The sequence below is a fragment of the Oryzias latipes genome, chromosome 21 (assembly GCF_002234675.1).
Source record: "Oryzias latipes chromosome 21, ASM223467v1".
Classification (NCBI taxonomy): domain Eukaryota; kingdom Metazoa; phylum Chordata; class Actinopteri; order Beloniformes; family Adrianichthyidae; genus Oryzias; species Oryzias latipes.
Genome location: NC_019879.2, coordinates 16733188 through 16746077, shown reverse-complemented (window position 1 = coordinate 16746077; position 12890 = coordinate 16733188). Strand labels below are relative to the sequence as shown.

Sequence of the window (12890 nt, the reverse complement as noted above, 5' to 3'; positions counted from 1 at the left end):
TCAGACTGACATCAAGCAGCGTGTTTACACTTTGAAGAAACATAATCTGCCTTCAAGAAAAACTTTCCCCCAAAAGGAAAAATGCAAAAACGTATATTTATAAGTCTTCCAAGAAATATCATTATCACTAAACCCAATGAGTTTTCCTAAATATACTAAGTATAGGCTAATTAAGACAAATACAAACAGCTGAGAATGGCGGAGGCTAAAATCTGGTGAATGTGACACGGGGGAGGTGGATATAGAAAAAGTGCGACTAAAATGTACAATTTAATCCAAACCACGCAGTCAAACATCTGTCCCTACATTTTACTGACGGTAGGTTTATCATATCATTTATTGTCTATATCTGCTTTGTTATAATTAAGGATGTGGTTGCTCAGCCTTTTTTTGGATCTTAAACCAAAAGCAAGTCATTGCTGCCCTCAATTTAAAGCCAACACTCAACCTACAAAACCTGCATTCTGGTTGTGGGAGAAAGCCAGAATACCCAGAGAAAATGCAAAATATACAGGCAAAAAATACAAACTCCATAGGAAGAGAAGCTAGCCTGGATCCAAACCAGGAGTATTGTTGTTGGGAGGTAAAATTTCTAACTGCAACACCAGCATGCAGACATTTGATTGTTCTCCATTATAAATCTAAGAGTGTTTATATATTGACATATTTCTTTAAATAAAAAACAAAACAAAATTGTTTTAAAAACATTTAAAAATCAGTTTCTTATTTAATAAAAGTTTGTGTTTTTCTTCATCTTACAGATACGGCTGGAAAATGCTTTAAAATCTTAACAGAAAAAAAAAATTTTTCATGTATTTATTTTGTGTGTGTGCGTGCATGCGTGCGTGTGTGTTGAACATAATAAAATTATACTCTGTCTATAGAAGCATTTCTATGTCTGTGCACTGGCCAAATGGAGGCCTCCTTTGTGGAACACTACCTTAATTGGTTTATGATTAAGCAAGGCAAAAAAGGGATCCAAGACGGTTTGGGTCCTTTTGGCTCCAACCCTGATAGAAATGCTAAAAAAGCTCTGAAAGCTCACCCTCATTTCAGTTTGGTTAATTTTTACTCAACTCAAAAGAACAATAGTGTTAAGATGCATTTTCATTAGTTGTGAAGTAGATTGTTCAATAGCCTGCATTTCAGCATTTCACGATGAGCATCATGTCTTTGGACTGTAATAATAAATAATGAAGAATCATTTTGTATCCTCAAAGTTCAAAAATCAAAAGTTGGAAGCTTCAAACATTTATGATAAAATTAAGCATTAGAGAAGAGAAGAAATTGGCTGAAAGTTTTAGAACAAAACCGACTTGAAAATCTGAGAACATAGAATAAGTTTGTTTATTGCTCAGCCAAACCAAAGTTTCCGTGCTCAAGGCAATTTCTGGTAACGTGTGATCTTCAGCATTATTTTAAATCAGGAAAATGGCCTGTCTGTGATGTGCAAAAATCTTGTGCCAGCTGGTTTTAACAAAAATACCCTTCTTAGTCTCTGCTTCTCTGCCATGCTGCTTTCCTTATTGTCACACTGAAATAACAGCCTTTGGAGTAGGAATACTGATTGTTTTCATTAAAGCCTCACAGTGCAGAAGAAGCACAGAATCTGAATTTTTATGGAATGTTGAGACATTTGAAGCCTCAATGCAGCCCAAGAAAATGAGGATATCAAAAGAAAATTGCTGCTGAACATTTATTAAATTTCTGAATGTGGTAATAAAACAATTCTGAGATTGTACATTGTGCAAACTTACACAGCACATATTTAAATATGAATGCACGGGTAAGATGTGAAAAATTGAGGTGTTAAGTATTTTTGCTCAGTGGTATGGGATTAAAAAATGATATTAATGAGTTTTGTTTCAAACTTAAACTTTTTAGATGTGGAAACCTGATAAAAAAAAGATGGATCCCACCAAACACTACGAATACTGAGGGAGCTGGAAAGGTAACAACAGAAATAGCATAAGATATAAGATATAAAATGAAACGACCAGTAAATTTAGCGATAAAATAATAATAATAAAACTACAAAAATAAAAAATACAAGTATTCAGTGGGATCAAATGAAACCAAGGACACAAAGTTTTAACTAAAAGAAAGCCAAACTTAATCAAAACAATAAATAAGAAAGAAGAAATCAATAAAATATCAAAAAGCTAAAAATCTAAGAAAAAAGAAGTCGTTTCTAAACGCAAGGTTGCAGAATCACATTATTTTTTTACCCAGTGCCAATGAACAGCCATAAAGTTGATGTCCCTGTTGCAATAAATAAAAGACTTAGATTACTTCTGAGGTAGAAACAACTAAACAGCTGCAAGATAATATCGGCCATGCAATGCTGCATCCTCTTTTTTTTCTAGTTTACAAAGAACCATCATCCTTCCATCACAGTGTTATAGTGAGTTCCACTTATCCCTAACAATTTTTGTTGTTGCAGTCCTCAGTTATGCAGTTATAACAGGCCTGTGGGAGGTTTTTGTGGTTGGAGTTGGTGGAGTGTGATGTTAGTCTAACCTCTGGCATCAAAAATACATTTTTCAATGGTAACCTCATAGTATTAGTTCATTCTGTGTGAATCTAAAAGATGACGGTGTGCACCTTTCCCAGAAGATCAACAGTTAGCAAAATAATCATATTGGTCAAGAGCTTTGCCATACAGAACATCCATGAATTCACATTGTTTGTTTTGTACATTATAACACACAACTAAAGGTGTAATTATTTGTTACAGATAAATCATCTAACCTTTTTAATGCCTTGATGTCTGAATTTATTTCCAGCTATGACAAAAAAATTAACCTGTATTTTTCCTTTTTAGTACATGCTAAATTAAGGTGGTTTTGGAGCAGAAATGGTTTCTGTGGGTTAATGCTTTGGTGTCCCAGTCCAGAAGTTGGAGGCTATGGCTAAGAAAAAGGAGATCTGAGATAAAAATCTTGTCCAATTGACCTTGATTTACAAGTAAACACGAATCTGTTTAACATTTTGTAACCGATATAGTTTCTGACTTTTTTAGTTACAAAACTTTGTTTTAACTTTGAAAATTTATTTTTGAATTATTCACATTAAAATGTAAAAACTGGCACTTTTAAACCTTCACTCAGCTAGCTTTTAGGCTAATAAAAAATAAAAAAAATAATCTGTGTTCCTTGTGCAGGTCAACATAATACCAACCATTTAAGTTGAGTGTTTTTAGTGAAACATACTTCTCTAATTCCATGTGGGGCAGTGCTGTATTGTGGCTGTTTTTATGGAGATTAAAAGCACAACAAATGCAAGGTTTTTCTTTGTTTTGCTTGTTTTTGATTACTCCAATGATTGATTACGCATATAAATAATTCTGGTCACGACTTGGGGCATGATGCTGGCTGAACTATCGGTTGTCATGTAGGGAAATGGCAGGGAACTCCCTTGAAGATGATTTACAGTGATTTGTCTCTAGCTCTACCTGTCACTTTGGCTCATTGATTTTCATGCAGACATTCGCTTAGTAAATTGCCCTGAGTCAGCAAAATAATGGCCCTGAAGAAAAGTTCGTGTGCAGCTGGAGTTGTAAAAGTACTCCTCCACTTATATGTTGATAAATCATTGTCATTATTGGATCCTTGTCAAACTTAAAGTATATTCTGACAAAACTTGTTTTTTTCTAAAAAGGAAGTGAAAAATTAAGGAAAAATGAAATGAAAAAGGGAAAATTAAATCTTCCTTGAAATTTACTACCATTTTATTCAGGAAAGTAGTCATTTTTAGTGAAGCCCTTAAAATGATTTGAATGTAACACACGTATTTTACTTAGAAACATTCCCATACTATGAAAGATGAAGCCTGCATGAAGTAGTTTTGACTGTTATGCACACATCAGTAAAGAAAAAGGCAAAACAACATGGAGAGACTTAATGACGACTTGAAGTGCTTTGAATTACATTTAATTTGAACTGGTTCTTCATGAAAACTGAATTCTGAAGGCAGAAGTTTTAACTTTTACCACCTTCATTTCTGCTCTTACATCTTCACATCAATGCAAAGATGTGCTTTTGGACAGTTGACAGACCGCCAAAAGACCCCAGTGATTCTCAGGATAAAGTTTCTGATACAGGGAGCTTTAAATTTAGCTTTAAAACAAGTTTTTGAAAAAAATCAACTCTTCTGTGACACTTTCCACTTTCTCATAAGCTCCAGAAATACCACTCAAACAAAAGTTAAATTAACCTCCAAACTCAAGCTCCACTGACATTTACAAAAACATTCTTCTCATTCTGAGCAAGGAACTTTTTAACCACTTCATTGCCATGAATGCTAACTCTAAAATAGATATTTGTAGCTGAAGGATGAAAGGAAAAGAAATTAAATGTGATTTCGAATAGTAGAAGATAATACTTTATAAGAATTTCCCAAGGCATGACATCCATAACTGCGTCTAGATAAAAATAATTATGTGCCAAACTTAAATATTGAAAACGTTTCTTAAGATTAAAAAACAAAACTTTACAAGCTAAAAGAGATGTTGCAGTTTTTGTTATATTTTTACCTACCTGACTTGGTTTATATTGAAAGTAAAAAGACATTCTTCAACTGCTTCTCTTAACAACCTCATAATGGTAAAACTAAAAAGACTTTTTTAATCACCTTTTTGTGGTTGTTTTTTGATGCACTTGTGCATTCCAGAGATTTTGTCACGTTGAAAACTCCAGGTTTCCCAAACACTATTTTTCCCAACTTAAAGATTTTATCACATCATGCAAAGAAAACAATTGTCTTTGTATCAAAAAATAATGTATTTAAAAATAATAAACCAAACTTATCATTGTTATAGTATTTATTTATTCAAAAACTTTAGAACCTGAAAAAAGAACACCAACACAGCAGAATTTTTGTATTTCCGCCTGACCTTATCTATAAATGAAAAGTTTATCTTTATGCATCAACATTTTCTGACTGAGGAAATTAAATAAATCAAGCATTTACAGAAACTGAAAGACTGTGTTTGTTTGTTTGTTTGTTTGTTTGTTTGTTTTGTTTGTTTGTCCGGGTTTAATCCCTTGCCATTATATCTGCAGTCATAGTAGGTGTAGGGAAATGAATGAAGCCTAAAGGAAATACAAATCACACCCAACACCAAAGGAAGTAAAAAATGTAATGTAGCTGTAGTCATATTGATGTGGAAGTTGGACAGTCCTGTAGTTAACTTAACTTAGGATAAAGGCAAACATTATCAAAGCCTGACAGATTATTCTAAAAATCCCTGGATTGCATAGTACTGTCGAAGAAGATGAGATGGCAGGACTGAGTGGGTTAAGTATCTTTTAATACAGTTAAATTCTGCAATCATGGGATTTAAAGATGCCAGATGGGTGGGTTTATCAAGCAAGGCAACTAAAACAGAGGTTCATTATGGCTGTTAATTATTATTAAAATAAAACATAAAAAAAACTTGAAATGTCTAACATAGCAAAGATTTTTTTTTATTTTAAAATAGTAAATTATACATGTAAATATTATTATAAATTATACTATATATTATTAAATTATACTGTAAATAGCTTTTTAAATTATAATACCTTGATGTCTGTATTTATGCTACATTTTCTTGTTCTTGCTTTTTTTTACTTAATTCTAAGTCTTTTTTTCCCTCTGCTGTCAGTTGCTATGGTGACAAACAAATTTCCCACGTGTGGGATCAATAGAGTATCTCTGATTCTGATTCTGATGTGATCCTTCTGGTGATGAAAATGATTGCATTTCAGAAAATTTGAAAAACCTCAAAATTGAATGTTAAATATGTTCTTACTTCTTAACAGAGGACATTTTCCATATAGGAATGACCTAAGCTTATTGTAGCTGCCACATCTTTTGAATTTAGTCCGTGTGTTTTTTTTTGAAGGGTTTCAAGTTTATTTTAAAATGTACTGTTTTACAAGCCACCTCTAGATGTCGCTGTGGTTAAATTAAGTTAGAAAAGCAGAGAAGTAGAAAAGAGAAAAGAGAGCATGAAGATCCATAACCCTTGTGCTATCCTATGACCCCACCTTTACATTGACGTGTTCTCCCTACCATGACAAAGGTGGATAAAGGTGAAGAGGATTTCATGTAATCCATGGAAACCAGTGAAGATCACAAATCATTGAAGAAAAAAGTTCAGCGCACTGTCTTGTGGGGTCTAGATGACCCATTTCCCAACGTTAAGTGCCTAGGATAGCACAAGGGATATGGAAGATCAGCGTCAAGCAAGGGAAGAAACTAAAGAAAGAAAAAAGGTTCTAATTCCCTTTTTGGCAGAGTACAGCCAACAAGGTATGTTTATTTTATGTTGGTATTGTAGCGTCCCTTTCCCGCACTGAGACTTAATCCTTTTTAAGTTTTTTCATTCTGGTTACTGTAGCCAATGCCGTACAAACATGCAGCAACTTCTGAATCTCTTAATCCTTCTGCCCAAAGCGCTCCACCCCAATTTTTTATTCCCTCGCTCCCGCACTCAATGAGTTATATTGCTAGAGGAGACATCACGTGATTCCTCATGGGAGGAGAGCACCGCCATCTTGGTGAGGTCAAGTCACTGCTGCAGTGCATGCATGTGAACAAATTTTTTGCAAAATGCCAGTTCATTGTGCGGGTTTCAACTGCCAAAATTGGAGAAATGAGTCCATGAAGGAGGATGGCATAACATTTCACAGGTAAGTGATGGTAAGGTATGTTACATATATTTTGATGCTGCAGGGCTATTATCAACATGCTGCATGATGTATGTATAATTTGCTGTCGACATAAATGAACATTTTATTTTGTTAAACCTATATACAATATACTAGGACTAGGCCATTATAGTCATATAGATTTATCCATATCTGACTCAGTGACTGAACTTTTCTTGCAGGTTTCCAATGGATTCTGACTTGAGGAAAAAATGGGCCTTAGTTTTCAAAAGAGCTAACCCTGACGGATCACTGTGGTTGCCAAATAGCAATACAGTCGGGCTATGTTCAAAACATTTTGTGGAAACAAACACACTCAGTCCTGCCATTGTTGCTGAAGCTATTATCAAACCACTTACACATATCTTTAATTTGTCATTTAGATGTGGACAGTTTCCCACTAAAATGAAAACGGCCAAAGTAATTCCTTTATTTAAAATAGGGGATAGTCAAAGTTTTACAAATTACCGTCCAATTTCTTTATTGCCTCAGTTTTCAAAAATTCTAGATAAATTATTTAATCTCAGATTACTTAACTTTATCGAGAAAAACAATCTGCTATTCAACAGTCAATATGGCTTCCGACAAGGAAGATCTACATCATTTGCCTTAATCGAACTTGTGGACTGTATTGAAAAAAATAAATTCAGCATTGGAATTTTCATTGATCTACAGAAAGCCTTCGATACGATTGACCATCATATTTTACTGAATAAATTGGTGAAGTATGGAATCAGAGGAGTAACACAGCTACCTGGAAGATAGACAGCAGTTTGTACAGATTGGTAATAGTAAATCTAGAAATTTTTATAAGCTTTCGCTTCTTCCATTCCCCTTTCAAATCCTATTTTCCAAGTCATGTATTGACTTATATTTTCTTTTTTCAGGTAAATGTTGATTTTATTTGAAATAAACTTGTTACTTACTTACTTACTAGATTTTGATAAGACTGGCCAGACTGTTCGCTTGAAACCCGACACCATACCATCTTTGTTACACCAAATTGATCACTCACATGAATCAGTGGGGTAAATCTATTGTTTTTCTTGTTTTTTTTTTTTGTTTTTGTTTTTTTAAGTGTAAATATATTGTTGACATTTGGACTTTTTGTTGACTTATTATTTATTTATTTATTTATTTATTTATTCTTATTATTATTATTATTATTTGTTGACTTATAATTGATTTATTATTATTATTTGTTGACTTATTTTTTATTTATTGTTGTTATTTATTATTTTTATTGACTTAATTTTTATGTTATATCTATTATTATTGACTTATTGTTGGGCTTTTCTAAATAATTTAAATTACATGTTTATTTGTAAGAAGTCCTGCATCTATGCATGTTTCATTAAAGGTTGAGCTTTTAAGGTATCTATATATTTGTATAATAATATACAAGTGTAAACCAGTTCATTGGTTTCTGTGATGGTTGTGGTAGGAATTGCCCTCAATGCTTCATTCACAGTTTCCAGTAGACTTTCAGGCGGTCCATCACTTAACCGTTGTAGCTGGTGTCGGGGTTGCCTAGTGTTCATTGTAGACATGATCTTGTCTTTCAGGTCAGTTGCTGCCTCGCTCAGTGTAATTGTGGTTGTTGGGGCTGTGTACCCAATCTCAGGGTGGGAGTGTGGTATAACCTCCTCTCTGACCTGTTGTTCTGGCTCTACCGTGGCATTGTATTGTATTGCTTCAATCTCAAGTTGTGATAGGAGTTGCCGTTTGTGGATGTTAGAGCACTGGGCTACCAGTTGTTTGGCAGTTAGCCCTGATTGTGGGTTTCGAAGCATCCATTCATTCCACATTCTCTGCATGTAACCCCTCTGGGTGGGATTACTTGAGTAGTAGCATTCTAACAGAACCTTGTTCTCACATCTAGTCCATTTCCGTCTTGTTCCAGTAGCCCACTTTCCATCAGGGTGCTCTGGTCTCTCAGCACCTGACGCAGACCTTGTTTGGCCGGGTGACGTCTGAGCCGGCATGACATGTGGTTCATTGTCTCTCATGTTGTGAGGTAGGCGGTAGCGTTAAGGGTCTTGCCCAAGGACCCTCACTGGGTGATGTTAATTGCCCGTCATTGTTATGGTAATTGCCCATTTCCATTGTGATGGTAATTGCCCCATTTTTTCATTGCCATTAATTGTTCATTCCGCCCCGGAAATCGAACCCGGGTTTCCTGCATGACAGTGCTGCACCTTACCAACCGAGCTATATATCCATATCCGGCTGGGTAGCTATATATATATAGCTACCCATATATATATATATATATATATATATATATATATATATATATATATATATATATATATATATATATATATATATATATATATATATATATATATATATATATATATATATATATATATATATGCGTCATAATGAAAATAGAGATGAGATATATATATATATGATAGTGATTCTCCAGAAACTGGAGAAAGTGATATAACTCACTGCCTGCAACAGCCCTCCTATTTCCTTATTTGGACCATAGCTAAACTCCATTGGTCCAAACTCCCCAATGACCAATGAGGGACAGAACTGAGGGCCAACCAGCAACTCTGGACTTAGAACGCGACCCAACAGCCACCCTGTTCACTCAGTCCACTACAGTATTTTTATTGTGAGTATTAATGTTTATTATCAAGATTTGTACTTATTTTGATAAGCATTAATTGTTTTGTGTTTGCTTTCTATAGTTTTCAGGGTGTGTGTAAGACTTTAATAAAGACACCCATTTAAGGAAACCACTTGAGTCTGGACTGACTGCAAGGGAATTACACTTATATAAGGGTACTGCAGGCACAATCTGGTTAATTTCTTCTCAACACAGAAGGGAGAGTTAATAATAAGGGCTGTAAACATAAGTAAAATAGTAATTAAATGCGAACTATGACTAAATATACCACATTGATAAAGTGAGAAAACCACAAAATATTATTAAATTTAAGATTAAATTTACTGGAGAGCCTGGGAAAGATCCACTCAGGGGAGCTCACAAAAGTCCACAGAAGGACCCAATTGGAGAATGAACCAACATCTTTTTGCTTGGACAGATTAGAGCTAATCCCTGGTCACATATGTATGCTTTAAAATGAAAAACCCATTGGAATCTTGCTTTTTTTAAGAGGCAGAACATATCACAGGCTGGTCAGTCAGCACCCAGATACAGGGAAAGCGGCTCAGACACGAGTCAAAAAGTCTGATTATTTAATAACAGGAAGAAAAAACCTGACCAGAGGGGGAAAATAAGGGAACTCCAACACTCTCAACTTGGTAACCCTGGGTAAATGTGCATGCACGGCAAGTACACAAAGGCATTCTCATTGGATTGTCAATTTAAGGAGTCATCATGGAAACGCGTGGTAAAAAAAAGAGAGCGCTACACTTCAGTGAGACGGAGCCCATCAAAAAACTAATATGGCTGCATCAGCAAAAGACAGAGTTTCTGCTTGAAGAAAAATAACGGACAAAGTAAACGCACGAGTTTCTATCTCATCTCTATTTTCATTATGACGCATATATATATATATATATATATATATATATATATATATATATATATATATATATATATATATATATATATATATATATATGTCTTATGTCTATTCAACTCAATTGTTTATACAACTCAAATTTATATATTTATCTAACTAAATGTCATATTACTTCAATTGAATTAAATGTTTTTCCATCTTAATTTATTGTGCTTCTTAAACTCTCAAATGTCTAAGTTTGAGGCTACAGATATTCTCATTTTTATAACATTAAAATATAATAATACAATGTAAAATAGCAACATGAAACATGGATTTAATCTAATATGATTCTGACTTTGACTTCAGTGATGTAACTATGCACTAGTGGTGCTGAATAACCTCATCGTTCTCTTCCTTCCTCTCACTCATGGTGTAGAAAGAATTAAACATAACAGGACAAAATAACTCGGCAAAACACAGTAAAACAGCTAAACAACTAAACACATTTGGTCAAAAACTCAAACTTAAACCCAAATCCGTCTAGACAGGCAAAGGGATTGGTATCCCACAATTCCTTGCGCTGCCGATCTAACAGCAGCACCAAATTACACCTACTTAATTGAATTCATTTGAATGAAAGTAAAACAACTGTCAGATAACTACATGTTATTTTTAAGTTGACTGTACACAAAAAAATGATTTATCTTTACTGAAGCAAATAATTAAGTTAGATCAATGTAAAAATGTTTATGTGTACAACATTGATACGTTTAGTATTATCTGAGCTTCTTCATCCACCAAATCATCTTCAAATGGACACACCATGCTCCACCACCTGTCTGAAACAAACTAACCTTCAACTAAACCTGCTCCAGACCAGGTCAGAGCATGAGTTGCATTGGCAATTTGACATACACTGAAACATACCTATGTTTTTGGAACCGAAAGCCGAGGTTATCCGCTTCCTTAGCCTCAAACTTACTGTGGTAACTCACATAACCTGCTTTCTGGAATACCCCCCAGGGCTTTTCTCTTATTCTCATCAAAACAACTACTTTTAATGAAAGAAAAAAGTTAAGAATACTCAAAATGTTAAAGCTGCTGGCTCCACAAAATAAGCAAGCTTTAAAATTGAATTTTGAAGCTTATTGTCGCTCCAATTTCTCAATTTTCTGTACAAAAGGAAATACGTTTTTGTAGTATTTCAAAAATTATTACAATGCAAAGCTTTAATCCGATAGAGTGCAGAAAACACATGCTCTCTCCGGTGATATGCATCAATAAAATATTAACTAGCTCACCACAAGGATGATTATCTTGATTGCTTGTGTAGCTGCAGCCTAACCCTTGAAAGAAGTGAACCAGGTGAAATCTCATTTATAAGATATTTAAGGTGTGTCAACATTGAACAGTCTGATTTGTTTTCAGATTGATTTCATTATATAGGATAATTAAAAAAAAGAAAAGAGCAATACCTCACGTTTTAGTAAAAAATTGAATAACTAGTAACTTTCAGGAGCAGCTTCAACTAAAAGTGTAATCATCAAGCTCACCAGTTAGCAGGATCATACTAAGCCGTAAAGTGAAACAGGCCTATTTGTTGCCCAAACGGTCCATACAACGGGGACGTTGATGCATAGGTATGAATGTACAGCCCCTTGTAAATCCCTGTTATTTTATCTTATCTTTTCTTATCGTTGGGTAAATAATACACGTCAGAGGAGAAAAAGCTTGACTGTTGTTGATGCACACTCATTAAGCCTGCAAGCATGACGGCCTACACTTTTTAATATATTTTATTATATTCACCTTAAAATTTTTGCGCCTGAGGATCAGCTAACAGATTCCTAGTTAAAAAAAAAAACAGGCATTTGGTGATTTAGCTTTCAACCCAGGGCTAACATGCTGCTCTTGTTTTTACTTTTGACAGTTTTCAGTTAGTGAATATAGAGAGAAACACCACTGCCAGTTTTCAGTGATTGAGGCAAAGCTCCTTGACAAGTTGTATCCCACAGGACAATAAAAAGCCTCTAAATCTTATCACTCTCACTCCAAGCTGCAGCTTCCAACATGCAGCTTCCTAAAAGCCTTTTTATTTTAAAGAAAAGCAAAGAAGCTTTTTTGAACTTCTGGTGTGCAGGGACAGAGTCCTGAATGGATTACATGCAGCAAAAATAAAAGAGTTTTGAAATTAATTTTCTTATTTACCCTGTAAGTGTGTCTTCGTGTCATGTCGAGGGCAGCAAAAAGTGACAGTTTTTATTTGAGTAGTTCTGAACTCTATTAATTCACTGATTTCAATCAATTAGGCAAATAACATCCATTGGTATGGGCTTCATTGGCTTCATGTTTGAATGATGTTTAGGGTTTTGTGATTTTTTTTTTGAGGAACTGTCTTAGATTGTTAAAGTAGAGAAGCACTCTACTGTGTTTTTAAGTTCAAGCGATATTCATCAGTTTATTCGTACCAGGCTTTGTTTAGACAATGCACCTCATTTTGACATAGATGGACAGCAATGTGGGGTTCAGTGACTTTCCAAAAGACATAAATCACTAGAATTCAAAGGGTCAAACCACCAGTCTTCTAACCTACAGAGACTTCTAAGCTGAAGTGAGAAACATTTATTTCCCCAACCCTGAATACAAACGTCACATCTACCACAAACTGTTAGAACCTTGAATCAGAAAAGAAAAAAAGAAGAGGAAA

General features: G+C 34.5%; 1 protein-coding gene across 1 annotated transcript in view; it reads right to left on the bottom strand.

Annotated features, from left to right (window-relative positions):
• Positions 1–12890, bottom strand: part of gpr39 (G protein-coupled receptor 39) — a 34516-nt gene that overhangs the window by 1055 nt on the left and 20571 nt on the right. The gene's annotated exons all lie outside the window — the stretch shown is intronic.